Source organism: Neopsephotus bourkii, unplaced genomic scaffold (genome assembly GCF_033783945.1).
Source record: "Neopsephotus bourkii isolate Nb327-2 ecotype Australia unplaced genomic scaffold, CSIRO-AGI_Nbou_v1 NB_716, whole genome shotgun sequence".
NCBI lineage: Eukaryota > Metazoa > Chordata > Aves > Psittaciformes > Psittacidae > Neopsephotus > Neopsephotus bourkii.
In genome coordinates, this window is record NW_026901215.1 from 2833228 (window position 1) to 2858442 (window position 25215).

A 25215-nucleotide genomic window follows, 5' to 3' on the forward strand; every position below is an offset into this window, starting at 1 on the left:
GTTTCATTCAGGGAAGTTGTTAGGCAGTGTTTAGAGAATGCCTGTGCAGAAGTCTTTCCATGATCTTTTCATTCATACAGAAAACTGAAAGGACAATATTTTGCTTCCTACCTCATGAGGCACTCATTTTATTCAAAAAGGGATATTCAATGTTGCAATAACAATGGATATTCCAACCTGAAAGTCTTTTGCATTGGGTTTCACACACCTGAATTGTATCAGAGGAAAGCTCAGAGGGAGAAATCAAGCAGGTGGCTCCAGTTAAACATTAGTTTCTCCTTAATAAGACGTGAGAGGATGCTAGGCTCTTTAGAAAACAAGCCAAAAAAAAAGTTTCATTTGATCTAGAGCACTCAGGAGGAGCAGTAGAGAAAGAAACAAAGCCAAAAAGCTGAAGGTGATTTTGTATTAAAAAGAAAAAGAGGAGAAAGTCTTGCTTAACAAAAGCTGTATGTAGTCCGGTTTGCCTTCCTGGAAGTCACTTCATCTGCTGGAGGGGTAAGAGAACTTAAGTAAAGTTTTTTTGAGAATGTTTGGTACTGGTTATTAATTGGGTGGTTTTTTTCTGCTTTATTTAGAAGTATTGTTCTGAGCATCTTGCTTATATCAAACTGTAGGTTGGTGCCAGCTGCATGTGACATAGAGCTAAAGCTGTTAAAGTAGTAGTGTTCTAGGGAAGGTAGAAGCTGAGGCATCCAACAAAGCATCAATAAGATTCAAAATCTTCCTTCACAGAACTTGTGCAATTCCGCCCTCAACACTATACTCTCTGAGAGTGCTGTCATCCTTACTATCCTATTTTGTTCAAATAACTTTCAGTTCAATAAACTTTAATTCTAATTTACTTTTAAATGATTTCACATTGTTTTGGCACATCTCCTGCTTCCACAGATAATACATAAACTTGTCAAACTAGCTTGCTTTGAACTCTTTGCTGAATTCTTTTCCATAACATGGCATCTGTTCTTAAAGATGCTCTTCAGTCTTTGCTAGCAGTTACATTGGTGACTTAACAGCAGAAGCTGTAAATTATCTCGTGGGCAGAATAGTGGTTTGTTTCTGAGGAAGAAAACACAATTGTCTGCTGAATAGCAAGAGATCCTGCAGAGCAGAATTCTTGGTTATCTAATCTGTTATCCTTAAGCATTGTGCCTTCAAGTGTCTAATCTAGTTATCTTATTTATATATGTCCTGTATACTGTACAGGAGCTGAAATTTTTTGGTACAGAGCATAGAATCCTATTATTGGAAAAAAAAAAAGAGTTCTGAATATGCGCTGTCAAAGTTTCTCTGTCTTTACTAGAGTTTAGGCTAGGTCAGTCTCTGCGCTAGATGTGAAAAACATTACCTCATCACTGAAAAATGCTCTGTAGAAGAGTGTATGTTAATGTGTATCGGTTGTCAAGGTTGTACAGCAGCTTTATTCCTCTCAGTTCTGCAGTTTCTAAACTATGGTTGAAGGTGGCCGGAGCATGCTGTGTATCAATAAGCTTTGCTCATAACCTGTTAAGTGATGTCTTCCCATTTGGTAGGATTATGGGATTACGAAAATGATAATTTCTCAGAAACAGCCTTCCCTCAGCAGGGCTGAGAAAAGCACTTTGACTCAAACACTGCTTCTTAAAAGAGGTCAGCATGTGTTAAGAATGTTTTTGCACTAAGTGTAACTGATGGGAGACAGTATGACATAATTGACTTTTAAATACTTACCTACAAAAAATAAAAAAGCTCTACATGTGAGACTTCCCCTCGGCCCCCCTGACCCCCCTTTTTAAATAACAGTTAGAAATCAAATATCTGGGGACTGGGGAGTCAAACCATCACCCTGCAAGAAACTGTTTCTCTGCTTTATACCTGGAAACAAACGCTACTTTCTTTTGAAACTTAGTGTAACTGGAAAAAAAAAATAGCACCTTAAAGGTTTTCATTCTCTCTGTCATTGCTTTAGATTGCTTAAAATAGTTCTTAAATTTAGAACATGCAAATATAAAGACACATATTTGGAATATTCAGAATGAATCTGCTTTTTTGTTTGTTTGTTTTTACTTTTCCTACCAAAGGAAATTAGGGTAGGAGCAGAATGGTATTTTAGTAACTCATAGACAGACTCTTTAAGTTGTGGTGCTGGACTGGAAATTCTGAATGTCTTCCTTATTTGTGTGTAACTGCCATTACTCTGTGAGCAGAATATGTGAGAATCCAGTGAGGTCCTCCAGTGCTGCCTTGAGGAATAGGTGCAATGGTAGTGTGTCTGTTCAGCAGCCTCTTTGCCAACAGTTCAGAATGATGTGAAGATCAGAAACTACCATGAGATCGTTGCTTTGTCTTTTACATCCAACATGTATCTATGTTTTACCTACTTTGTTATAAAATAAGATTTTTTTCTTTCCTATTTCTCCCTTCTACTACCAGTGCTTCAGAAGCCACTGGGATGATGCAAGACAGTAAGCATGAATCTAACTTAATGCTTCAAACAAATCATCCAAAACATCACAGAAATCTTAACTGTTTCCTTCATGTGCTCATGCTATAAGATGATAGCTTGGAATTCTTTAGCTCTTAGCCTGCTTGAAAATCTTAGCAATTTAAGAAAAAAAAAGGGGGGGAGGGGCTGAGAAAATTTCTCATAGTACAAAAGTTAGTCATGGCCTCTTTCATGTCAAGAATGCAACATTTCATTGAAAAATGTTTCCCAGGCATTTTGAGTGGTTCTTTCTTCTTAAAGGGGCATTAAGCATGTGGTGGAGGCAAAGGAATCTCTGGTTTGGGTTTTCTTTGTTGCTATGGGTTTTCGTTGTTTGCATTTTGATGGGTGGTTTTGTGGGTTTTCTTGGTTTGGGGTTTTTGAGGAAAGGAATTTAAATATATTAGAAAGATGTTATAATCCAATATCACGGGGCTGAATCTGCAGAACTTGGAGGGAGAAACATCGTAGACTCCTAGTGTTACTCTTGGATTTAGCTGTAATTCCTACTTCTTGCTCATGACATGATTGCTTTCATTATATCCTCTGCATAAAACTGTTTGCTGAAGTGGTGTTATTTTCTCCTTTCTGGTTGATCATCTGACTGCTGTTTCTCATATTTCTGGTTTTATGGTTAAAAGTTTCTTCAACCAATTAAGTTACTTTTGCTACCTAACTTTGCAAACTTCACTGGACAAGGACCTGCACATCTCCTGTTTGTGGTCTGGTTTTGTAACAGCTTTGCTCCTTGCTAGTATTGCTCAGTACTTCTGCACATGCTTTTAAAATCTAATCCAAGGAGGGTAAGATCAGAGGAAAAAATACAGTCTCACCCTTAGCAGTATGGAAGGGAACTGTAGTACAGATGTCAGAAGCAAAGCAATATAATGGGACCTGGATAACATTTACAGGAGGTGTCTTCTCAGGTTCTGCCATGCTGTGAGCAGACTAACATTTACATCTGTTTCTTCCTAAATAAGATTGGGTGATTTTGCTTTTCTATCTTAGTGCACTCCTACAACATTGCTTATAATTAATATTGCCAGATAATGGGGGTTGTTTGTTCAAAATATTGTTCTCTTTCTTTCTAGACATTTTTGGAGTCATTCATTTATAATTATTTCCTATGATCCAAAGTCTTACATGAAACACAGACTAAAATTTTTTATTCTGTCATTTGCAAGGCATGGTTTTTCACTAGGAGCTGGAGTTTTCACTATGGCTAGAGTAACTACCCAAATGTGAATTTAAGTGAATTAATATTCTTATAAAGTCAAGGTCTGGTTAGAGCATTAAATAAAGTTTGTATCAATATTATGCCTGTCATATGGTGGCATATTCTACTTATAGAATACCTAAGTAAATATTTGACAACGTTCTGTATTTTGCTAAATACACTTAGCATGTCGCTGTCTCTGATACACTCCTGTCTGGGCAGTAGTAGCTGGACAAAAAATGAGGGAAAGAAATTTGTGCTGTAGGTATTGCTGACCACAAAGCATAAAGTTGAACTGCAAAACTCTGAAGAACGTAAAATATTCAAGTGCTTTAAGGCCAGGTTGGACAGGTTGTTGAAATACCTGGTCTAGTGGAAGGTGTCTCTGCCAATGGCAGGGAGGTAGAACTAGGTGATCTTTAAGGTCCTTTCCAGCCCAAACCGTTCTTTGATTCTGTTATATTCTTGTAGCACTGAAGTGCTTTAAAAAGTAGTTTGGTATTTAGAAATGACTGAAATATTTCTCTTGTTGCACATCCTGTACTAAAAGGTAGAGATAAGAATTGCAGTAAAAGCCATCTTAGCATAAAATCAAGACTTTAAAAAAACTTTACCTCTCCTATGAGCATATAGAATGAACTTATGTGATGTATCTTTCTGCTTATGTAAGTGTCACTCATCCTAGATTATCTTCTGTAAATTAATATATAAATCAGATAACTGGAAAAGAAAATGGTATTTTCTTCTAATAGACAGATCTTTTGAAACACTGCTATCAGACAAATGGTTCACTTGACGATTTCTACTCAGAACTTGAATGGCAAGCTATTATGGCTCCAGGCTTAATGTTACCTAGGATATATGAGACACTGTGTGCTTTATTTAGCTTTAGTTAACTTACTGATCCAGCAGGGGTTTTTGGTGGTGTTCTACCTCAGTTTGTCTTAATATTAAAAAGATATTTTTCCTGAAAATAAAAGATATTTACATTATATATGTACTCACGTCAACAAAATAAATATTTTGTGGTCTACTCATATTTTTCTTCCAAACAAGAAAACATTTTTTTATGGATATCTGAATAACAGTTTAAACAAAATGAAACATGTTTAGTTTACTACACAGCTTTATTCACCATGACAACCAATATATTTCTATTCTATTGCACTAGACCTTTTCTAGCCTCTATTCATAGTATTGTTCAAAAATGAATTTGTGTTTTTATATATACTTTTTTAAAAATAGCATTTAGGAACAAAGCACACACTCCTTTTTGAGCAGGCATCCAGATATGTGAACTCAAAATAAGACATATTTATTGCAAGCTTTACGGGATGCTTGTCTGATGAAATGGAAGGTTAAAATTCAAAGATGTAAAATGTTAAATGTTAAGTTCAAAGATGGTAAGCTTACCAGTTGATCTGTAGGGATCTGAAAAGTAAACTGTCAAATTCAACACCCATTGTGACTCTTGGCGTTTAATTAACTTCAATGGCTCCTGTCAGGTAGTAGAGAAAAGATAGTTCTTTAATGGTGAGTGTTTTCTCGCTCAGTGCAAGTGTAATAAGACCTGAAGTAAAACACTGCATGCCAACACGATATTTTTTGAGTTACAGTGACACAGATTCCAGTTACGTACCAGTAACACACAGTAATACAAAATAATGACACCACCACGTAAGATATTGTGTGACTTACATCATCTACAAATAACCTCTGCTTAAAATATTGTCATGGCAATGATAAATACATTTTTTAAAAGGGCCAATTTAAAAATAAAAGTGTAAAGGTATAGATGTGAACTGATGTTTTGGGATATGTTTTTCTCCTGATCATTTTCCTTAATCTAGGCTATTTCAGTTAAAATGCCCCGTGGATGGCAGCAGTGTATTAATAAGATGGCAAATGAAGGCTAAGTCTGCTTGAGGAAAAATGTGCAAACTAAAATATCATGATCTGTATCAAAAATTCGATGCTTCACCATTTGAGTTGTGGAGATTTTTATCTATATATGGGGTTGTTCAAAAGGTTTGTCACTCCAGTAGTGGTTTGTTTTTACACTATGCATGTGCCTTCTTGCATTGCATTTTTAAACCAGTAAGAAAGTAATGATGCAATTCAGTAATTATTGCTGAATAAATGTTCCCAAAAGGATTACAATCATGAAGCTTCCTTGAGAAACCAAGTATTCACTAAAGGCACTGAAGTACTTATTCTGCACAATACTAGTGATGTTGAATAGTCTGAGTGAGTTTTTGCAAGAAGTAGTTATTATCTGTATCTCTAGTGAAGCCAGTTTCCACTCCCCTGACTGCATCTAAAACAGCAGGGTTTTGGTTCTGATTTCCTTTCCATTACCACCATCCCTCTCTTCCTGCTTCCAGCAGCCAATCTCTTCTCACTGCATATAATCTAATAATCAGATAAGTGAAGTTAACATAAATAACCACTTTTCTTGTTGTTCCAGCCAGTTTAGTAAAGATTCACTGATGTCCCTGTGCACCATTGTGACTGCTCTATGGAAAAGATACGTAGTGATGAACATTGGCCCCTAAAGAGAATTTCAGAATTATATTTTTAGAGCAAATGTTCTCTCTGTTATTTGGGAAAAAAAAAAAGAAGCTTTGTATCTTTGTCTGTGAAGGTGGCATGAAAAAAGAGCTCCAGCTAATAATTAAACTAATTTAAATAGCATGCAATTCACTTAAGAAAAGGAAAGAAAACCACTAGGATGCTTTTTTCAAAGACCTGATTAACTATATCTTCAAAACATATATAAAAATACCAAACAGTGTTATTTTTTAAATTAAATCAGTTACAGAGACTTGGGATCTCTTAATAGATATGGCTTAAATATTTTGGATGGCTTAAATATTTTCAATAACTCTTCATAGGAGAGATAATCACTGTTGATATTTGTTTTCAGCATTAGGTGGTATTTGATCAGAAGGCTTTAATAAAGAAAAAAACCAAACAAATAATTCATTCAATAAAATTACAAATTATGGTGGTTGTCTTGGGTTGGATTTTTTTTCAGAGGTTACCATATAGGTCAGTTACCCAGGGTTCTCTGTAGGTTATCCTCATTCTTTACAAGAAAATCAGAGGCCTTCTGTTCTTCACACTTCCAAATACTGCATAACAAAATTACTCTTCTACATCTTTTGTTCGATCATCTGCTTGTCTGTTTCTGTTGTTTGACCACATCATCTATTAATAGAAAAAGAATGTATTTTTCTTCCTGAAAAAAGCAGTGTAGTTCTTGTTACACATCTGACCATATTGCACAGGGGCAGCCAATTAAGGAAGCAAACAGTCAAAAATGGGTGATTTCTGTGATAAACCACAATCATCCAGCGTGTCTTCGAACCAGGTGAGACATGAAGAATTGATGCCAAGTTCATTCTGATCAAACCTAAAAGCAAAATCACTTTTGTTCAAAAGCTAATAGGAAAATGTCAGTACACCCGCTGCTCTTCCTGAAATTCCAGGTGGTTGCAAAGAAGGGAATTTGTTTATAATTCACTGAATTGTGTACAAGTGATTCTATGTGTATGGATGAAATATGAAGTTGGTGGAAAAATGTTCCAGAAAAATGCTGTTGGATCTTGATTGCTCATGCTAGATTTAGTGGAGTCTTTCATTCAGTATTATTATGAAATAAAATACATTACCATGTAGTCACCACATTATTAGTGTAAAATTACTCTACTGGAATAAATAAATACCTCCATAGGATCCCATGTTAACCTTATCCTGTTATCCTCTGGTAGCTGTGCAATTAGCTTGTCTTAACAATGCATTCAGCAGGCCAAAATATTAAATTCAATAGTAAGTTCATAATGTACTAATTTGACATCTACTACTGCCTCTTTCAATTTGCTAAATACTTGCAGAACATCTGAGTATGTGGGCCCTTAACTGGATTATTTTAATCACTGGATTCTGTCAGAATGGTTGTTGAAATAATTCTTGAATTAAAGCTTTTAAGTTTCTAAGCTGAAGGTATTTTTACTTTCATAATGGTGTAGTTTTCTTCCTGTTGTGAGTAGAAATGTAGAAATCTATGTCTTTTTGGGGAGGAGGAAAAGGGTACTGGGGAACTGTCTGTATTCTGGAAGAGGATCTTCCTCATTTCATGTGCATGGACAATTGGGAGCTTGATTGCAAATAAGGGATTAGAGTCCTTTGAGGACACATCTTGTGCAATGAGATTTTGATCTGGGGTTATCTGTCTTTGAAATAGAAAGGCTGTGCAGTTCCCATCTTCAGCTACTTAAAGGGAACTTATGGAGGAGGAAAATAAGATTCTTGTCCTTTCACTCTACACTCTCAAAAAGAGGTAAGGGAGACACGTTCCAACATGTGAAATTCTGGTTAGATATTGGGGAAAAAGTAATTAATTGTGATAGCAGTGAGGAACTGAAAGTAACTGGCAAAAGAGGTGGTGGAATCTCCATCCTTGAATATACTCAGAACTTCAGTGGATGTGACAGGACATAAGATGAATTTGATACGCAGTGACCTTGCTTTTAATAGAAGGTTGGACCAGAAAATATCCAGGTGCCCCTTCCAAATTTGACTGCTGAATTATTACTGGCTTTAGGATCGTGTGTGTTGGGGAAACATTTGTGTCTGTAAAGTGGTCCTGGGAGTGCTCCCTTCCCAAGTACTTTAACAAGCAAAACAATTGGGAACAGGATATCTTTCTATTGGAGCCTGTTGTATTTTAGTCAGTTAGTATGATTTTGGTACATATGTACCCTCAGGTGAATCTCTTATGTAATATTATTTTTAATGCAATGGAGTTAAACAGTCTTAGAATTTCTTGGTATTTAATTCCTATTGCTTCTCTTGGGAAGTAGCATATTTTCCTGTCAGTAAGCTTTTCTCTATATATAGCCTGCATTTTGATTGTCATAATGTAATGCTGCTGTTTCTAGCTATGCTTTGTGAGCCACATTAAGTAATCCATTCCCACTTGGAAGTTAATAGCCTAAAGATATGTTATGCCTGATATATTATTCATTCTTAGTCATCGCTTACCCAAACAAGTTGCTTGTGTTGGTTTTTTTTGTTGTTGTTGTTTTGGGGGTTTTTTTATTATTTTTTAACTTCCTTTAATCCTCTTAAAACAAAAAACGGGTGCTTTTCCGGATTTATCTGCTTTTTCCTCTAAACTCCCTCTAGTTTTTTCATGTCTGTCTTATCACATATTGCCCAAGACTTCTGCAGTTATTTAAGGAAATACTCTTTGATTTGTGGTAGGCAGTTTGAAATAATTGGTTTTGCCTGTTTTTGGAGGCATATTACATTGCAAACAGATGCCGAATTTTCTGTCTGCTATTACCTGTAGACTTTCATCTCACAATATGACTGCTTTTACTGAACATAAACACTGAAAATTATTTGCTTCTCAGGGATATTAACTTAAATTTTTCCATGGTGACTCTTATTAATATACTTTTTGAGAGCCCTCACTGAAGTGCCATATTAAAGTATACAAACCAGATTTTTCTTTCTTTTTGAATAGTCAGAATGTTTTTCCTTCTTAAAAATACTTTAAGTTTGAAGTGAAAGCTAAGTTTTTATTTTAACTTTACCTGTAGAAAACCGAAGATATGATTGAATAGTTTAAAAGTCATTTCAGTGTTTTGGTTTGGTATTTTACAGGTCATCTAAAAGTGGGGTTTTTTTCCTAAAATTAGACATCTTTTCCTTCCAGATACTACAGATTTCCCTTCAGAAAGGTTTCAAAAGATGCTGTTGCTAGCTACATAAGCCTGTTTTGGTCAGTAGAGTTTGCTTTATGATAACAAATACCAAGGACGATTAGTTTTTTCAGAATCTTTACATGAGAGCTGCAAAGACAACACTGAGAAATAAAATGAGATATAAAAAGCAAAAGTATATTTGGCTTTAAACAGTTCATATTCCTTTGCACTGTATATGAAAACAGTAATGATTCTAAAAATGTCATAAGAGACCTTAACTCTGAAAGACAGTGGCTTTAGTTGGCAAAGCACTGAAGCACTTTAAAGCACGTTGTACTTTAAAGCTATCTCCACCTTACATGTGTTTCCTTACTAATGTTAGGAAGAATTAGGTTCATCTGGCTATTCAAAAATCATTTTGTGTTAGCAGTCTACATAAAGCAATCCAGAAATACTGAAAGGATTATTTTGTATTGGATATGATCAGTTAAGTATATTACAACAACTTGTAAAAACTAATCATTAAACCTACATCTTTCTAAGCTGTGTGCTTAAAGCTAGGCACTTAGCTTCGTTCTTTTAAGGCTTTTTTTTCCAGGAGTTTCTTTGCTATTTGTTCATCATTATATGCAGTAAATGAGAGAATTTGTATGATCTCCGGTCAATAAGCACTATTATTTTAAGTTCACAGAAACTCACAGATCTTTAGGTAATGAGGTACAACTATAGGAAGTTTTTCATTTGGACAAATTGTTCTAGAACTGGACCTCTGAAGGAGATAACACTGTGGAAGGCTTCTTATGTTTATATACGATAATCCAACATCTAAATTATCAGATTTCTTCTGCCTGATAATAGCAATCTTATTGGAGCCTATCTGATTGTCTTGAATGCCAAGTCTGATAACAGTAATTACTTATGATACAAAAATCATTGGATGGCCATGCTGCATGCTAATAGGCTTTTTCTAGTCTTTTTCTCTAAACATATAAATAGGCTTGTGTATTTTAGAACATGAATAAATTTTTAGCATTCCAGAAAATCCTGTGTATTGGTTTTGATATCTTGTATTCATCATATTAGTAAAACTTTCTTTTTTCATACAGTCTCACTGCAAACACCCTTGTTATATTTATTGAACTAAGTCAAAATCTTTGAAATATTGAAAAGGAAAAGCTTGTGTGCTAGGAAAGAAAACTATTCCATTCTTTGAAATCTCTTTATTATACATGTGTATTCTACCCCTCAGAATTCATTAATCTTAATTGTGGATTTGAACAACTTACTGTTATACGACCTTAAAGAAATACAAACAATAGACGTGTATAAGTATATTGATGTGGGAAAAGTTGTAACTTACATCAACATGGTTTTAAAAGTTTTGGTTAATTCTTATTAGTGTAAACCTGCAAATTCTTATCTCCTTATCTAGAATGTTATTTTTCATTGTGAAATTCCTTGTACAGTGTCATATTAATGCAAGCAGGTGTAAATTGTTTTCACTCTTCTTCAGTATCTCCACAAAAGGAGGGGGTGGAAAATTAGACTTTCATGCCTGCATTTTCTATAAAATATTACTGTTGTGGGGAAGATGAATGGGACAAAGATTATTCATTATTCCTTCCATTAATTTCATAGGGTGTCATTTAGCAGCCAGAATCCTAAAACCATGTGTTGTTTGGGGTTTTTTTAATACAATGCATGATCCTATTGTAGAACCCAATGCAAATTATATTCTGTCAGACAAAATAGAAAATTCAAGAGAGCTTAGGCAAATTTGTGCAAGTTCACCTGTGGCTATAAAATCATGATCTGAATGCACCTTTCATCTTGGGAATTACTGCAGCCATCAATGCACAGAGACATTATACCAGAGATGAATCATTCTTTTATTGCCTTGGTTTTTATGCTCTTGACCATCTATTATTGATTCAAGTGGACCCTAAGTGTCACATTTTTCTGGTACTTGTTGTGTTCCTGACAATGTAAATACAAATTCATCTAGCTACGTTGTTGTGTTGAAGTTGTATTAATCTGTAACTTGGAAAAGAGATTAAGACTAGATACAGCTAAGCTCTTGAATAGTATATAACCTGTTGCTGAAAAAGTGTGAGAGACTGACTAAGAGTGGCTAGTGTTTCATGCAATCTGTGTGAGATCTGTGTCTTGGGAACCAGATTTTACGAAGTCTGGTGTCCATACTGGCCAAATAAGTAGAATCAGTGGACATGGAGCTAAGTACAATAGAAAGAGAGAGCCAGCAGAAACTGAAAAGTCTAAAAAAGAAAAACTGTTTCCATTCTGCGTTAACAGCAAGGAAATGGACTTGGAAGATCCAGCTGAAGTGCTGTGTTTCGAGTGTTATGAAGTCCCTCACCAAAGAACCTCTAGCTGGGCTGTCAGGAGATCAGAGAAGTCAAGTGGACAAATGATTGAATAAATAAGGTGAAGCACAGGGCAAAAACTAATGACCAGTTATCATGGGAGAGAAAGGTCTTGGTTGAGTGCCATAATGATCTGTGTTAAAGGGCATGACTGAGAATATGAGAAAAAGAGTGAAGAAATTACTGTGACAGAGAAGGAAGAAACTTTTCCTTTCCTGGTAAGAGCAAGCGTCCTCATATAAAGTAGTAGGTGGTAAGTTCAGAACAATATTAAATACTTTTTCATGTAATATTTAGTTAAACTAGAAATTTCTGCTATACTGAGCTATATAGCATATACATGTAGGGAGGAGAAAAATACTGATCTATTTTTCTCACTTTAAAAGGAGGAAACATCCTTTAGAACTCCTTGCATTCAGAGGATTACATCTGCCATCCTAACCTTTCAAAGCCTATAATATGGATCAGATATATATATATTTTTGTAAGGATATTGTAAGGATATTAGAATAGTTTATCTTTGGAAATGATCTTAATTACCTTTCATAGGCCAGTCTTGCTTGATTCTTAATCATTTGCACTTAGTTTCCATTCTTGTGAGCTCTAAATTGTGTTAAGTCATTATTTTTTGCCTTTTAGGTTCTCTGACACTCTATAACTGAGCTTGGATCTTCTAAAATTCTTATTTTATAAAAGATTAATTTCTTTTCTATAGATGCAAAGTTAGTCTTTACATCATCACATAAAATTTCCAGTTCCCTCTTCATTAAGAAGGAAGGCCAGATCCCTTTCTGGGAGAGAGTTGCTTCTTTGTGAGAACGCTTTCCAAGTTCACATGGCCTCAAGTTTAGCAATAATATATTTAATCTTTCTGTTGCACCCAATTCTAACTTAAATATGGGAAAAGCTAAAGACAGGTGTCATGTGTATTCATCGTTAATACGTCATACGTATTCATATGTTAATCACACCTTCTGTCTGACTTCAGGACTGTATCATTCTGGAGCATTTTTACTTTAATTTCACTGTGGTACATTTATGCCAGCCTTCCTATTTACTTGCTGTTTCATATATTTTTTAGCATAAGGAATACAGAAAGAAAACAGCAGAATATGCATTAAAAAATTGGCAATCTTTGCTAACTAATGGGCAACTCCTGTGTGCCTAAACTTTTAATAACTAACCCTTGCTCAAACAGAAGCTAATTTTCAGGCTTAATTGAATAGATCATTATTCTAAGAAGACTTCTTACAATTCAATTGAAAATACATTTCAGCTTGTTAGCGACCATATTCACCTGGTATTTTTTCATTGTAAAAATATATATTTTTCTGTATACAAATCTATTTTTAACTAAGGAATCTGAGGTTATCCAAAGGAAAGCTGTTGAGCCTGTTACAAATGCGTAGGCTAACTCAAGTCAATTATTCAAAGCCACCTCTTTATTTCTGTGGTTATACAGTAAGCCAAGAAGTACAATTAAAATTTCAAGCAATTGAAATTGATCTTAACCCATCTACTTTCATATGTTGTATTGTTATAGCCTGGCCTTTGGAAGAATCAGAATTCTAAATGTCTTAAGAGTTTGATTTAATTTTAAATATTCTTTATTTTATTGGACCTGTAGTGTGAAGAAAAATTTATTGCTTGACATGGTTAATTATTACCATCATGTTCACATTTGGAACCTTAGTAATTAATTCCTGTCTCCTGATTCTAAGTAATCAATTCCATTAACTGCTTAAAAGTATTTTGGTTTACTTTGGCTAACTGCTTGCAACTATAATCATGAGGAAATACTTGGGGTTTGCTTGGCTGTTTTTTTAAACCTTGCCATATTTACTTGAAGAGAGAGGAGACATGTTTGTCTCCTAGCATAATATATTTAAAAGTATATCTGAAAGCAGTCATGTTCTTAAGTATAAAAAAATTGCATACCTAAACTACTTAGATGAGCTCTTTCCCAGTTGTAAAATGCCCAAGTGATTTAGGTAAGTTCTCATACCCTTTAGTGGATGGTGTTCTTTTACTGTGATAGGAGAGTGCAGCCATGTAAAGTTACTGCAAGTGCACACAGCGCCTCAGAACATCATAAAATCAGTCTAATTTTCCATATTCCTTCCTGTTTAACTTCTTTGCTGTGGGTGCAAAATGAGAAGACCTGGCAAATAACATTGATCTGTGTTTATTATACAATGCTTTGAAGTAAAATAGCCACTGGAATTTTGCAGTGGCTTCTCCCTTAAAAGGTTTGGCTGTACTGTAAAATACAAACTTTCAGGAAAGCAGTACAGTGACATGGAAGATATGAGATTAAAAGAAAATAAATTACACTTGGAAATTGCTTATATAACAGATAAATTGCCATTAGGGTTTTAAACTTTGAGAAAATTGTGCATAAGGAAGTAATTCCTTCTCTACTAAAACTTTTTACTTTAATGTCTTTACAGAATTGCAATGAACTTGCAGAATGTGAAGCAAGAAGGTAGAACTATTTGTACTTTGTTGATAAAATAAGCTCTTGATATAAAAACAGTGCAAGCTGTCAAGTGGCAAATGCTGCCATTTGTCTCCTTAGCACCTGGTTAATGATCCATGACAAATATCAGAGCTGAGTGATAACTGTACAGTGATACAATCCAGCGTCATGGCACAAACTTTACACCAAGGGCTTCTGTGATGTGTTTTAACCACTTTGCTGTTGAAGACTAACACTGAAAGGGCTTTCCTGTCCAAATAAATTAGTCGGGGTGACAGAAGCAATTTACAAATTCTAAATGAGTTTCTTGATCTATTATGTGGAGGATCTAATTGTGGAATATTCAATATAAATAACATTCTGAAAGGTATCATTGGGATTGTGTCTGATTAAACCTGCCTATAAAGCAAACAACTGCATGACTGGTAGGCTGGGGTTTTCTTCATGCTATTCTGTCAGGCAATAAGAGATAATCAAATGAGACTCATCATGATGTGAAGATGCCTCAGATACCGTGTTTGCTACCCCTCATCTCTAAGTTCTTGTCGCCTTTTGGAAGTTAACAGGGATAGTATTTTAATAGCTAATTTTGGAAAAGCAGACTGCTGAAGGATAGAAACTTTCTATATTTGATGAAGGGACTACTGTGAGGATTTAGCACTGCACAGGTAAAGTGTTATGATTCTAGATTACTGTTCTTCAGATTGGATGTTGAATTAATACTGTGTGGTCTATTGAGTAGTTCTGAGGAGTTTATCTGGCAAATATGGTAAAAGATTCAAAAACCATATTTTGTACTACCTGAAATGTAAAATTCAGCTAAAGTTCCCACTTCCATGTATAAAACCTGGCATCTTTTAACCCAATTGTAATGTCATTACATGACTGTGGATTGATTCTGGTGCTCAGATTTGACTCTGTTTATGAACTCTGAGTACCTATTTTGGTAACATCTGTTTAAACTTGCAGTCACAATATAGAGTTTCTATTCTGACCAAATTTCCCTTGGAATACTTCCTCTACATGTTAAGGAAATGACATAATTATTTTCTTTATTTCTAAAATTCTATTACTTATTTTTCTCCATGAGACAGTTGTAACCAGATTGATTGTTAGAGGCTGTAAATTCTCTGAAACCAGTGGAATTGTCTCATTATATTAGTGTATAAAATAGAATATATATGCACCAATTTAAAAAGCAATAGAATTTTTTCTTCCTTGATACATTGACAAATCTGCCATGATATAATAAGAAACATCTGTTGACTTTGTTTGCTTATGGTTCTTTCCTGTAATTGTTTGGTTGAAACTATGGCAGTCATCTCTTCAAAACCTTGAGCATCCTGTTCCACCAGCTCAGGTATTCATCAGACCTTGCCATGATCTGACAAGGCTTACTGTGACAGCAAAACAAATTGGAGAATTTTCTTATGGGTTAATGATCTGAATCAGCTCAGTTGAAAAGCATCATGGCCATACAAATGTGAGGTAGAACTGCACGGCAGGGAGCAGACACGGTTTAAAGTGTCAGGGAGAGTAAAGCTTCACTATATATATATATATAGAATCCAAGATTCTGGTTTAGGGGAGTGGGTGAGGTGCGGGGTATGAAGTGAGGTGTTGACAGACTCTGAGGTTCCCTGACTTTGAAACTATTTTTTAGTTTTGAAGCACAGACCAGCAGTTGCATGTACAGAAACCTCCTCTTATTCAAGGTATGACCATTAGAAACAGGTTTCTAAAGCAGAATTTTGTGTAACTCCTGGCACATAATTCAATTGCCAGTATCAATTTGAAAAGGACGTTTATTAGTTATATAATTGTTGTTAAATTTTCTGCTTCATTTTTTAGAACTTAAATGTTTTGCTGTTCTTAATCCTTCCTATCAACCAGCAGAGTAATGTTGCAGAAATTAATGGTGTGCTGTCAGGATGCCATCCTGGTATTTATTCCGTGTGAATACCGTATGATTTTGATGGAATAGCCTCTAAAGTGTAAAGGATTCTGTGTGTGAACATTTCTGTTGATCAATTAATTTATTTTATTCTTTAGAGAAGGGGATATCCCCACAGCAAACCTGAAAAAGCCCTCAAACCCCACCTAGACATAGGTCTGTTTCTTTCTAGAACTTCAATACATACACAGTATTTCTGAGCAGACTGTGAAACAGGCGTTTGTAATAAACCTGTGACAATCCACCATCTCACGAGAAGATGGAAAGTTGCATGCTCTTGAAGACCATACTTACAAGGGGCATGTTTAAATACGCCAAGCAGACAAACCTGACCCTTTCAGCCACAATGATTACCTGTTCTCCTGAGATAAGGTTGACAAGTGATTGAATAACAGAGGCCAGAGCAGAAAATCAATTCTGTGCTAATGAGCACGCAAGGCTATCGGGCAAGCAAATAGCACACAATTGATTAGGTTAAAGACAATATTAATCTACTCATGGTGAAAGGAAAAAGTGCTCCTGATCCTGTGAAATGCATTGTGAAAGTTAATTTTTTTAGTTAAGTGTTCTTGTCCTATATATCCAAACCACTTTTGCTCTTGAAAGTTATGGAGTCCCAGAGTTACTCATAAATAACTTTTCTGTCATCTTACACATAACTTGATTGAGCTCCTGCAGTCCCAGCGCATAATCTTTTATTGTGTGGACCAGAATAGGTGGATCAGAGATACTGCTGTCAAGTTATTTCATAAGTTATTAGCTTGGTTGAGAAACATCACCTTTAATTAATGAGCATAGATGAAGGCTCTGTGACCAGCTTCATTTAGACTACAGCTGTTTCGGACATACACTCTTTCCTAGGCAGTGAAAAGAAGATCTAGACCCTGTAGGCTGACATTCAGAAGTTGTGGGATAATTGAGGGGTTTATTTGCTTTCACTGTAAAACACCTCAAAGTGCATTAATATCACTCACTTTTATTTGCAATCCTATTTGTTGTACTTAATATCTGTAGTAACATTCTCAGAAGCTACTATATTACTATATTATGACCATTCAGGGATAAATAGAGTATAGGACCCTCTGGGTAAATACTGTAGATCAGACACAGAAAATGGACTGTGTTTCTTGATGTTTTCTGATGTTTGCAGGTCTCTGATAGAAGATGGGAGATTAGAACAGTAAAAGGTATTTAGTACATAATAATACTTATTGTTTCATTTGTTGTGCTGATCCCCACCCCAAACTTGGCCTGCTTAATTCTGTTCTCACTACTCATTAATTAGATCATCTTTTATCTGTGATAAACACTTATCACCTTGACCAAGGGGGCAATGACTTAAGATCATAGCTTTCCAATTATGGTGTCTCCCAGATGCAGAGCGTCCAATGAATGCAGTCTGGTGCTCTACAGATATCTAACTCAGAAGTGCAGGCTGTTAATCCCAAATGAGTAGCCATTATTATCTTTCATAAACTAACACAATTTATCTTTCAAACATACCCTGTTGCTTATTAACCGCAGCTTTTGCTAATATGAACTTCTGTTTATCACTGACTGCCTCCCTGGCTCATAGCCTCAACCACAATTTCAGGACAGCAAGATCTTGTAAAAGCATCTGATCAGTTGTGCTGAGGAAGAAGTGATCATCTTAGGTTAGGGTTAATGTTTCAGATCTTGCAAAGGGGACTTGACCATAATTCTGGTTTCTCCATATGTTCTTTGTCTCACTGCTCTCAGTCCAGCTATTTTCAGTTGTCTGTGTTAAGCAAAAAATATGCATTTAAAAGTGTTTCATGGTTTTGATTTCTTGGGTCTGTTTTTCTTCCTATATATGCAGTCATAGGTGAAAAGATCTGTTGACATAAGATTGTTAGAGAAGACTGAAATAATACTTAGTAAGTCTGATGTAATTTACCTGGAGCTCAGTCTTCCAGTAAAATATGGAAGATCTTGCTGCAAAGTAGTGATACAGAATGTCAAGATTCAGTCAGATGTGGTCAGTAATCTCTTCTGGTGTACATGAAGAACAGAAAAGGGTGCTCGCCTATGTCTCAGTTAGCAATTTTTATCCTATTAAAGAAAAGCTATAAGTATAGAGCAAAAATGAGGATAAAAATCCTGTATCAGTAAAGAACATAAATATTGTAAAGTGGAATCTTGGATGCTCTTCATCTGCAGTTTGGGGTAGGTTAATATAAAACACATTCCCCTCACTCATGCTCCCTTTTCCCTGCCTTCACTTAGGTCAGTCAACAGCTGGGACACATAATTCACACAATCTTTAGGTATCACCTGCATCTCCCCAGCGTTATGCACTTTATCATTAATGTTGCCCTGGAGGCTTACTTAATCCTTCACAGCTGAGTGAACCAAGACACTGTGGGCACAATTTAATTTATACAGTGTTACAGCTTTTCTCTAGTGAGTCAGAAGTCCTTGCTGATGTAGTTGTTTTATAAATATAACCAGGATTACTATTTAGTAGATCTGTATATAAATAGATTTGTTCCATTATTTTGAGGGAACAGAGATTTGGGAAAAAGGAGTAAGTGGGAGAGCAAGGCAGGGGACAGAAACCAATGGGGGAAAAAAGCTCTAGAAATAAAATTTTTCAACTGTTACACCATAACTGTTGGCTAGTGCTCTACCTTCAGCTATTTATCCTTTAAAGAAATGTAAGAGATCTATTTAACTTTTGAGGGATGCAGCAGTCTCTCAGTGCAGTCTAGTGTTGCCTGTCATACTGTGTGAATTAATTGCTAGACAACTTGTGATTACTGGACCAGGCCAGGAGGTTTCGAGATTGATTATGCCTCTTTATGAGATGTATGGTATATGTATAGGATCTAAGGTTATCTACTGCAATACTGGAGTCCTTAGAATTTACTGGGTCAGATTTCACCACTTTGGCTGGAAAAGAAGGAAACTAAGTTATTTCACTTCAGAAATTTATCTTTTTCATTGAAAGTTATTGATTTGTATCCATTTGTTATTACTAAAAGAATAGGAAGGATTAATGGAGAAACTGTCATTATGCTATGCAAGTCTTGACCTCAACATACCTTCCCACTAATGAAATAATATGGTTAGTTACAATAAGAAGAGTTGAATTCAGATAATCTGTGAAGGTGACTTAACAGTTTGAAAATTGCCTTTCCCTAGTGAATGTGTTGAAATGTAAATAACATAAACCTTATAGAGTAAATGGCATTCTGTTAGCTGTTAACAGTCCAGCTCTGATACACACACCCTCTTTTGTACACATAACTATTTCAGATTCCATCTCACAACAATTATACTAGCAGAAAAAAATGCTTTCCATGGATTAATGCATCTTGAGCTGACCTGTAGAAAGGGTTTCTAAATGAGAAGCTGAGTACCTCTGTGTACTCACTGACTGCAAACTTTGTACTGTTCTTCTGTCACAGACAAAGCTGATGTGTGAATGTTGAGTGTACTTTCATTAACATTGTCATTGCTTTTTTGGTCAGAGAAACAAAAGATTACTGAACTTAACCCTAAATAAAGAAAGGCTGTATCACTCTAAGGTGTTTTTTTAAATGCTTCAATGCAGAAATAACACATACAATCACTGTATGTCTAAGCATCCCAAGATGTATTTCTTGTATTGCAGAGATTTTTTTCAAGCTTAGACAAAATGAAAAGTTTCAAAACTCTTATTAAATGAAGTCCAACTCTAACTTTCTTGCTTTTTCTTTGGCTTATACTGTAAAGTTATATTTTTAGCTACCTGACTATAATCCAGACATTTACCTTTTTACTCTTTGTCTCTCCAGTTAATCCAGCGACTAGAAAAGTCCATTATTCCTCAGTTCAAGTATTATCACCAGGGAGACAACATAAAGCAGAGAACTTCAAATGTATCTGTAGGCTTAGTCTGGAAATACTGTATTTCCTGACTGTTTTCTCCAAATCTCCACGTTCACATTTCCCATTTTATGTGGCAAAAGGGATGCTGTGTCTCTGCCTTAACTATTATGCTCACAGTTGAGTTAACGAAGGTGCATTTTGAGTACTACTGTGACCTAAAATTGGTTTGGGGTTTGTGTGTGTGTCTTTTAATATTCTTTAGACAGGAGATTAAAGTTTGAAAGTGTTGGAGTACTATTTAACAGTAGAGCTGGCTGAAATGTGGAACTTGCAGGTAGTCGGAAAACTTTTTTTCAGAAGCTGATTCGTTCAAAGTTGAAACGTATCCTGAAAAAAAACCCAAAGCTTTTAATTGAATATTCTTTTTTTAGTAAAAGACACATGGTACTCTTCAAGTAAAATGTGCCACCTGACAGGTGGTGGCTAACACTGATGTGCCTTCAGCCAGTTTCATTGGGGCCTATACTATATAGCAGTGTTAAGAGTAACCAGCCTTTCATGTCTATTCATTGTATGTATTCAAAGCCATTCATTTTGCACCTAGGTTTTCGACAATTGCTTTGTTCCATGGAAATATTAAGTGAATTAAAGCTATTCCTGTGGTGCATTTTAGGTTAATCACCATTTTGTGTCTTTGCAAAAATAATGTTGCATGCAGAATATATTTTTGTTAGAGTGTGTCTGTGAGAGACATTATGCAGAAAATGGGAAAGATAATTATTCAGAGCTATTTGACAACACTTAATCTCTAGCTGAAACACTGAGGTTTTCTGTTTTATCTAACATCTTAAAAAGCAACTAGATTCACAATAAAACAACAAAAATTAAGGACGCAGGACAAGATCTATGAAATAAGGTTTCTAGAACTGGACATCTTCTAGGCAGAAATATCCAGGAGATATGGAACTGCCTACAGATATTTTGAGGGTGGGTTGTTTTGGTTTTTAAGGAAACACTAGCTCTTCAAAGCTTTTGCTTTTGAAAGGCAGGCAAAAATGGTTGTTTTTTGTCAGTAAGAGCAGAACATGAGTAATTCACTTAAAGATGTGTGAAGGAAACAAATTACAGGGACTTTTATACCTTGCTTTACTGCTGCAGATATGTATTTTAAGAAGATATTGTAGGACCATCATCATCTGAGATTCTAAACATGGGCTAGATAACCAAGTATTAGTGTAGATTTCTCTTTCTAGAGGGAAGGTGAAAAATATCTTCCTTTTTTTGTTTTTGTTGTTTAGCTCATCCAAGATCTAGGGAAAGAGAATATATTGTGTCACACAGCGTTTGCAGTTACAAACTAAGTTTTTATTCCCTTGTTTCTCTACCAAGCCCCATACACTGAAGCACTAAACAAGTCCATTTGTATGTAATGCATTCCAGCAGGTCCTGTTGCAAGTAAGATTGAATGATTTTTCCAATAGAATAAGATAAATTATACCTCTCTTGCTTTACTATGCCTATTTTTCATCATTAGTACTTGCATGATACTACCTCCCCTGAAAGTCTCACCTTCAGAAACAGTCAGCCAATGGTTTCTTGGACTTCTGGGGGCATTTGAATTCCCCTCTGCTCAAGAATGATCAAAGTCAAAGCTATTGCAAGCCCACCATCTTTGGATATCACAAGATATCTTTAAAAACGAGGAGGGCAGTGGTGTAGTAAAGTGAACAATCAGGATGCTTATTTTATGTATGAATAGGAAGCTATTTGAGTGCTGAAATGAAAAAGACAATTGTTAGAAAAATCCTGAAATAGTACGTATGATGTTTTGTTTTGTTTGTCAACAAAAACAAAGTACAAACCCACAAAACCCCATCATCTTCCTGCACTTGGACATCAGACTCCAAAAAAATAAACAACAAAAACAAACAAACAAAAAAAGCAGCTTTGCACTTGCATTGAGAAAGAGAATGAGCCCATATCTAAAAGTTATGAGGGAAGAAAAAGGGGAGGTGTGAGACATGTTCATTCATTGCATGTCAGATATCTAAACCAATCTTTGAAACATTTGTTTTTATTCTTTCTTACTTCAGTTAATGGGATGAAAATAGCTTCAGAATATACCATATTTTTTCTCCAATTTCACATATTCACAAATCCTTCATTATGCAGCCCTGACCTTCAAAGCTCCAATAAGTATTTTTTGCTACTTTAATTTTCTCTTACAGCAGATACTTAGTTTGGTATCACTCACCACTACATAGAGAATGATGATTAGCTCTCTATTGGTTAATGTACAGAATGTACAGAATAGGAGTCTTCATTTGAATCACAACACTGACATTTTCAGCTTGCCTGGAACGGGAGTTTAAGCAGTCTGTTACTTGTCACCCAGGTACAAATCTTACCTGGAAAAGCAGACCAAAGTAATAGTGGAAGGTGCCTGGAGATGATCACCTGAAGCAGGTGTGTGATGTTTTTCTCTAGTCCTCTAGTGTGTCCCCATAAAGTGACCACATATTCCAGCCTTTTACTGCTCTGATCTGCAGTTTCTTCTCAGGCTGCTGTTTTTAGGTGGGACCTGAAACTAACATCTTCCAAAACAAACCTTTATTCTTTTTACTCAGGAGTAATATTCTAAGCAGTAACCTAATGAGACTGAAATCTGATTCATTCAGTGCTTGGTCTGACACAAGCAGTTGATGGCAATGAAGCCTGAGGCTGTGCAAATGGACTGGAACTGGTATTTTTGTCTATTTGAAATTCAACGGCAGGGAGTAAAATTTCCATGATCTTTTTCAAAGTAGAATGCTGGAGAAATACGGATCAAAAGTGCTGAGCTTTTGGCACATGCCCATGAATTCTTCTAACCAATACCAAGCAAACAACAGAGAACAGCTTTTCACTAGGCTGCAAGGATTATCCTGGGGGAGGGGGACAGTTTCTTCAAGGTGATTATTAGAGAATAAGGGGTTTTCCTTATTCAATCAGACTGATGTATTTCATAGAATAACGGTGCTTTATTAACATGTCTCTATTGTGCCATACGCACCTAAAAAAAAAAAAACAAACCAAAAAATCTTCTATAGGCCTGCCACATCACCCCTCTCTCTCAGAAAATTGTCTTAGAGTTTATATCAAATGTGAAGAAATCCTCAAGTCTCTCTTGTTATCATATTCTGGAATGACAATTTAATCTCATTGAGAGGTGTATTCTAATTACAAGTATATCATAAACACTGAAACCTCATTTTCCAGCTAATTTGTGAGGCATCTCTAGAGGGTATAGATTTCAGGGATTGGACTGACTGAACTGCTTTAGTAAAACTTGGTTTATAACTCCTAAAAATGTGATGGTCATTAGAATGGCCCCCAGAGGTATGAGATATGTGTTGCAACAACATGGAGTGTAAACAGGCCCTTTTGGTCAATTATAAAATGCAAATGCCGTACTTAATTTGTTTTATAAGTAAACAGAATTCGTGGACCGAGGTGTTTCAAAAGTTTTCATTGATGTTGTTTCATAATTTACGTCTTTTTTTTTTTTTAAATCAAGAGATATAACTTTCTTTCTTTGCTACCCTAAAGGGAAATATAGGAAATCCGACAGATACAAGTAAAATAACTTCAAAGAAAATCTGCAAATGCTTCACGCTGTTGATAAACTACATTTTAGCACACTTTGAGATGCCAGAAAAGTAGCAGGATTGCTTTAGACCCAAGTCTTAAGTGAACAGCAGAGTCCATGCTGTGTTTAGATGGCTACATTACAATAATAATGGGCTGACAGTAGCAGAGGATCCCACTGTCTATTGGGCAGAGCTGAATGTTGGGACTATACTGAAGGGATTGCCCAGAAAAGCCTGGGAGGTGAGCACGTATGTGTTAACAATAAGCATATAGATGAGAGTGTGTACATGCAATAAAGATTGCAGAGGAAGGGAGAGATAGCAGAAATAATTTTGAGGATGGAAACATAAAAGGAACTTTGTATTGAGAACATCACAGTGGAGTGGTTTACATGCTGTTGGAGAACTGGAGATCAGTACAGGTCCAGAACCTACCTGCCAGCTAATTCCTGCTGGTTTTCACATGGTGAGGTCTATCTTGGAAATGAAACCTAGATTCTGATAATGGATGAGGGGAATACAAGAATTATTATATTCAAAATCATACAATTGGGGAAAAATTTGATTGGATTTTTATATTAAAAAAATATTAATCTACAAGTGGAAATATCTGGAAGATAGTTGGGGTGGGTTGACCATGTGCAGACCAAGCTGCTTGTGCTCTATCGCTCCCCTACCTAAGTGTACTAGGGAAGAAAAATACAACATAAAGGTTGAGATAAGGACAGCAACGGATCACTTGCTAATTACTGCCTTCAGAAAAACAGACTCAACTTGTGGAAATTAATTTATTACTAACCAAATCAGAGGAGGATAATGAGAAATAAAAACTAAATCTTAAATTGTCTTCCCCTCTTCTCGTCTCAGTCTTTTGAGACAAAAGTTTCTCTCCCATCCTTTTCATCTCAATTTCACTCCCAATTTTCTCTACCTCCTATGTTTCAAAATATAATAACAGACTAAGTCTGCTCTTTACCATACTTAGTTATGTCCCTGCATTGTTGAGAGCAGTTTAGGATTATATTGCTAAAATACTGCCACCTACTTTTATTTTCTGCCTTCTGCCTGGTTTTCTTACAGCTCAAAATATTGCTTCCACACTGCAACAGTACTGTCTTTTTTTGCTTTATTTTTCTAGTTCTAATTTGATATTTTCATGTTCTTGCATTTCATATCTTTGTCATATTTTAGAATTAGGATCTAGCATGTAATTTCAGCCCTGTGTCATTAAAACTCTTCGTTTTCTCTCAGCAAGTTTCCTTTGCAATTACAGAATGTTCACAAAACTGTTCCTGTGGCCAAATATAGGTCTCAATTTTTCTAGTAAAGATAATTTTCAAAACTCAGTGTGGAGCACATGCCCAGTACCATGGTGTGGAACCTAGCTGAACTGGAAGGTCATTTGATTAGGTAATACCAATTTCTTCTGTGGTTCTTGACAGCAGGGGACTCAGAGATTCATGAACTCTCTTTGTGATTCCCCCACCCACCGAGGAATGATGTATCCTCTGAGAAAATAAAAACTCTGTGATTCTCCTTTG

General features: G+C 35.6%; 1 protein-coding gene across 2 annotated transcripts in view; it reads left to right on the forward strand.

The window, feature by feature from the left end:
* The first annotated feature begins 410 nt into the window (after positions 1 to 410).
* ATP10B (ATPase phospholipid transporting 10B (putative)) overlaps positions 411 to 25215 on the forward strand; it is a 205594-nt gene continuing 180789 nt past the window's right edge. For both annotated transcript variants that reach the window (XM_061354086.1, XM_061354089.1), the window contains exon 1: positions 411 to 498. The gene's annotated coding sequence lies outside the window, so the exon portion shown is untranslated. The remainder of the gene's footprint in view (positions 499 to 25215) is intronic.